Raw genomic sequence first — 6000 nt, 5'->3', positions numbered from 1 at the left:
TGTGTGTGTGTGTGTGTCCCTCCCTGTGAGCCTTGCTTTTCTTACATCTCCTGTTTGGGATAATGTGATTTTTGCATAGACAATAGAAGTTAAAAGGCATGTAATCATTTCAGGCTCCATCTAACTCCAGGAAATGGAGAGGTATTAAAAAGGTTGTACATTAATACTAATGACGTCCTGAGAATAAAGGATACTAGAATTATTTTCTTAGATCATGCAAAGGACACAGTTCCGCTATTTAAAATGCGTGAGAGAGAAAGGGAGTTGTAGGGTCCTGCAAAATATTATTGTCTTGTGAAATGTATTGTTTATATCTACAAGTCCAAAATATTTCTGAAATACTTAAGACCATGGAATAATCTAAGTCTATGAGGAGAGAACTGCTACTGTCTTGCTACAAGCAGTTAATAATGGTTCTAAGGTAAACCCATTAGCTGTCACCACAGCGCATGCCAGGCAGCAGAGCTAGTGCTATCCTCTGCTCACATTCATTCAAATGTCGGCAGAATAGAAATGGATTGAGGTTTCTATGGAAACCACTCATGGTTTCAGGCATTTCTTGGGGCATTTTGTTCCATTAATTGTTTGGAGAAAGGAGGTATACATCAGGGCTTTTCATTAATGACATTTTCCCTCTCGGTTAGAAGCTGGTGGGTGGAGTTACCACCTTGCCTTTTGTTTTACCGCAGTCTTAGCAGCTCCTGTGGCAGCTTCCCCTCCGGCTGAGAAAATGGAATGAGCTACTTCTAAAGCTTAACAAATCCTGCCCATCAGCAGTGGCTGTTCAGACAGCATTTCTTCTCTTCGGCCTTAAAGGAAATTTGAAATTCTCATACCTAGAAATTTATGTAACTTATTTTCTCACTCAGGATTTATGTAGCTCCTATGAAATGTAAGCAATGCAAAAAGTCAAGACAACTTCAATGCCTTTCCCAATTAGCAATAACAATAACAGAAGGGAATGTTTGTGGAGAGGGGGGATTTTGTGGCATTCATGAAAATTTCAGTGTGAAATCCAAGACCAAAGAAAATAAAATATTTCAGTCCAGACACTAGCTAATTAATTACCTGGAGGAATAAGATCCCTCCCATAATATAGAGAGAAAAATTAAAAAGAAAAAAACCAGCTCTTCAACGACTCAAGTGCATTAGTGAGTGTCACGCTTTCCTGTAATCATACCAGAACACAAGAAGCTCGTAGTGGACTAAAGAAGGTATTATAAATAAAGAAAAGCCAACACTAAATAAATAAGAAGAAGAAACAACCACAGAGGTTCCTTGGAGTAACTGAGGGCGGTCTGGACTCTGAAATCCGACAGCTCAATTTACATCTCATCGCAACCACTGACTACTTAGGATCTTAAATAATTTCCTTAGTCACCATACAAGCCAGTGACCTCATTTGTGGAGTGAAGGTGAGAATTCCTACCTTGCGGAGGTGTTGTGAAGATCAGAGGTCATGGATAAGTTTCCTTCTCATATCAGTATAGTCATTATCTGAGACCCTGCTGTCATGAGGTTGTATAGGGATACAAAATTCCATATATCATGCAAAACATTACTAAACTACTCTCTTATAAAATTAATATCCATTCAAATATTATCCCTAGTTTAACATGAGCAGTTTCCTCGGCTTATGTTTCCGATTATTTGACTATCATTAGCTGATTAAAGTTTACAATATCTCTTGCAATTATAGTGTTCCTTGATAAGGAGTTAATAATGCATCTCTTAAGAAGATGCAGAATTTCATAAAGCATATAAAGATGGGGATGAAGAAGAGGCTGCAGGGCAGAGACTAGAGCCGGGCTCCCCCGACTCAGATGGGCCAGTTATCAGATACACAACATTGAGCAAGTACCTCTACTTTTCTGTGTCTCAGGTTCCCATGTGCACAATGGAAAAATTACAACCCCGTCTCCTACAAGGATTTGTTATGAGGATTGAATAAAGGTAATATTTGCAAAGTACTTAGAACAATGCTTAGAAAATCTTAAGCATGGGTGTTCATTAAAGTAAAAATAAAAACAAACAAAATAACTCCATAGCAAAGTCATTTTATTTATTTTTTTAATTGGAATTTAGCTGATTTACAATGTGGGGTTCATTTCTACTGTACAGAAAGTGACTCAGTTACACAAGTATATACATTCTTTTTAATATTTCTTTTTTATCAAGATAAATATTTTTTTCTTTTCCATGACGGTTTATTACAGGATATTGAATATAGTTCCCTGTGCTCTACAGTAGGAACTTGTTATTTATCCATCCTATATACAATAGTCTGCATCTGTTAATCCCAAACTCCCAATCCATCCCTCCCTCCCCCCCTCCCCCTTGGCAACCGCAAGTCTGTTTTCAATGTTTGTGAGCCTGTTTCTCTTTCATAGATAAATTCATTTGTGTCATATTTTAGATTCCACATGTAAGTGATATCATGTGGTATTTGTCTTTCTCTGTCCGACTTACTTCACTTAGTATGACAATCTCTAGGTCCATCCATGTTGCTGCAAATGGCATTATTTCGTTCCTTTTTATGGCTGAGTAATATTCTATTGTATATACGTACCACATCTTGTTTATCCATTCATCTGTCGATGGACACTTAGGTTGCTTCTGTGTCTTGGCTATTATGAATAATGCTGCGTTAGCAAAGTCATTTTAAAATAAAGTAAAATGATTATAAACTGAAGAAAACCCAGAAGGTTTATGACAAGATAGAAACAATAACAAATAATGATCTGAATACCACAGAGGTTGAGAAGCATTTGTGAAAACAGTGGAAACGCTGGATTGTTCTCACGCACACACAAATGACCGCGTGCGCTGCTAGTGTTGACGTGAGGCTGTGGGATCTTGTTTCCCAGACGCACCAATGGGTCCAGCTCCTGGTGTTCACAGCCTGTGTCATCCCCTCCACCCACCCTAGACCAGGCTTGGTCTGTGTAACTCAGGGCAGAAGGGTGCTGTGCAACTTCAAGGTTAGGTCATGGGAGACACTGTGGCCTCACCCCGGTCCTTCCCTGGCCTGTTCTCCCCACCCCTGGAATGGCTCACTCTTGAGGAAGACAGCTTGCAGGCCCCGTGGAGCCCTTGGGGGGCCCCAGGGGGTAGGGACCGGAGGCCTTCATCCAGAAGCCTGAGGACCTCTGAGGACCCCTGCCAACAGCCATGTGAGCTTGAAATCGAATCCCCCAACCCCGTGAGACCTCCAGATGACCACAGCTGCTTTCAACAGCTTGTCTGTGTCAGCTGAAAAAAAGGCACAAACTAAACGTTGAGAATTATTGTTACTTGGCACACATTCTGAGGACCTAAGCCTGGGACGCAGCCTCTCAGGTGGCTCGGAGGGACTGTTTCAAAGAGGCAAGGGGGGAGCCAGGATATAGAGGAGTTTTTGCTACAAAGACCAGGTAGTCGGAACATCAAAAGATTACTGTTAAGTAAAGAAAGCCAGACATCTCAAGTTAAGGAAGTGAGAGCTTTTTGGTGTGTGGAAAGATGCAAAATCTGGGCTCACTGAAATTGCTCCTTTGATGCCCACCTCAGCTCTCTGGGGCAAGTCTCCCCATCACTGCAAGGTGGCTGCGGTGGCTGAGGGCTAGATGGCGGGCAATCTGTTTCCATCCTGAGTCCCTCAGGGCTCACCATCCAGGAGGCTGGAACGTGATGGCTCAATGGCTGCAACATCCTTTGTTTACTGATATGGCGGCAACCGCTTTCACTGACACCTGCAACCCCACAAGAGAGCCCGAGCCAGAATCCCCCAGCTGGTTCGCTCCTAGACGCCTGCCCCACAGACACTGTGTGAGATCGTAAAGGTTAGTACTTTACGCTACTCAGTTTGGGGGTTATTGTTATGTAGCAATAGACAACCAACACAGAAGCAAAGGAAGCCCAGTGTGCCATTCTGCCAATTTAATGAGAAGAATTACACCTCCCACATAGATGAAATTGATGGTGTTTATTCTAAAAATTAGCAGGAACGTGCAACCTTCAATTTTCAAGATAAAAGCTTTTTCAAATCCCTTTCTAATAAGTACTTAATAAGTAATTTTGATTCCCCTTTAACCTGCAGAGAAGTACACAGTCTGAGCGCTGCTTCCGCGTTCTCTCCTCTCCACCGATGCTTCTGGACCGTGCCAGGCACACTCCCACCTCAAGGCCTCGGCACTAACTATTCTTTCCATCTTAGTTTCTCTCTCCCAGACACTTGAGCATCTCACTTCACCTTCTTCAGGTCTGCTCAGATGTCTCTTCCCCAGAGAGTTTCCCCCCAAGCACCTTACTGAAAATCGCAGCCCGACCATCACTCCCGACCCTCTGTATCCTGTTTTATTGCCTTGTAACACTTTTACTAACTTGTGTGTATCCTTCCTCCCTGGAGGCCAGCTCCACGAGGGTGGGGATTTTTGCCTCTTCAGTCACTTACTTACTGACAGATCCTCATTAACCAGAATGTCTGGCACTTAATAGGTGCTCAATACACAATTGTTGACGTGCGCTTAGGAAATAAATTTAGTTTAAATGGCTTTTTTACTGAACCAGTTTTCCTGGGGTAAGGTGGCTGCCTGTATTTAAATGTTCTGACTCAGTAGGTTGTCAATAAACAGTAGCTATGATCTGAATGCAAACTTCTGCTAAAATATATCTATCTATCTATCTATATATATATATTTTAGCAGAAGTTTGCATTGCAAACTTATAAATATATATATATATGTTTGCTATATATATATATATATATATATATATATATATTGCAATATATATATGAGCTTGAGTGACTTACAGGAGAGGGCTGGTTGCAGAAGAACAGCCGGAGTTGATATGAACATTGACCTGTGAGCTCGCTGTTTAAATTAAACCTTTACCCCCTACATTCCGAGAGCAATCGTCTCATCATACATGCATAGAAAAAACTTTCATGTCTTTATTCCTAATACCCAGGACAGGTGTACATTATCTTTATTATCAATTTTCCATCAGAGAATAGTATGACTCATCGTACCTAGGCAAAAACGAAAGGCGTACACCAGATGGTGGTTCTAAACAGTCTAAGAGGGCTGACCTTGACCTCAATTCCGAAGACTCCTGGGAGCCTTGTTTAGAAAAGGTTAGAGTAGAAAGGCCTAGTAAGCCGCCTGTGTGGGCATGTGGCATGGGGAACCACACAGGACCCTGTGCTCGGAGAGACTCAGCACTTGTTGCCATCCTGAAATTCTTAATAACTTGTGAATAGGGGGCCTCCATTCTCAGTTTACACAGGAAGATGCAAATCACATAGCTGCCCTGAGGCCAGAGAGGACAATATTACTCACTGATACTCACTGTCCGAGGAAATGAGCAGAGATGCAATGACCAGAAAGGAATATGAATTTTCTCTGAGGGAGACACCTCAGTCCTTTTTCATTTCCCTGCTGAGTGAAGGGAGTGCAGAAACAGCAGCAGGCTTGGTGTACTGCTTGCCATTCTAAGTGTGGCCCCTGCTACCAGCAGCAACAGCCCTGGGAGATGGTTAGAAAAGCATAATCAGGACCCACTCCAGAACTACTGCACAGGAATTTGCACTCACTGTGCACTTTAAATTGGAGAAACAAATCTGTGTTCTTCTGAAAGACAATGGACATTAGAAGTGGCCTGGTCTCCTTGTTACCAAACTCGGGTTCAGTTGCTCACCACTCAAAAGCCAATAATTTGAGAGGCAAGTGTGAATAGAAAGGAAAGGTGCTTCAATCAGAAAGGGCGGCAATCTGGGGAGAAGGTGGACTCATGTCCTAACACCAATGCCCAAGATTCTGCTCAGCCAGGACAGTGTTTAAAGGGGAAAATGGGGGGAAGAATCTCAGTGAATCATGGAGGCAGGAGAGCGTGCAGGCTGGCTGACTCCTTCTTCAGATGTTATCTCCTCTGCCTAATCTGCCTGCAGGATTGTTAAGGGGCCTTGGGGGTAGAGAGATAGCCATTCTTTACTTGCTGAATTCTTCATTCTTCCTTCTT

Source organism: Orcinus orca, chromosome 4 (genome assembly GCF_937001465.1).
Source record: "Orcinus orca chromosome 4, mOrcOrc1.1, whole genome shotgun sequence".
NCBI classification, from domain to species: Eukaryota; Metazoa; Chordata; class Mammalia; order Artiodactyla; family Delphinidae; genus Orcinus; species Orcinus orca.
Note: the sequence above shows the minus strand (reverse complement) of the source record.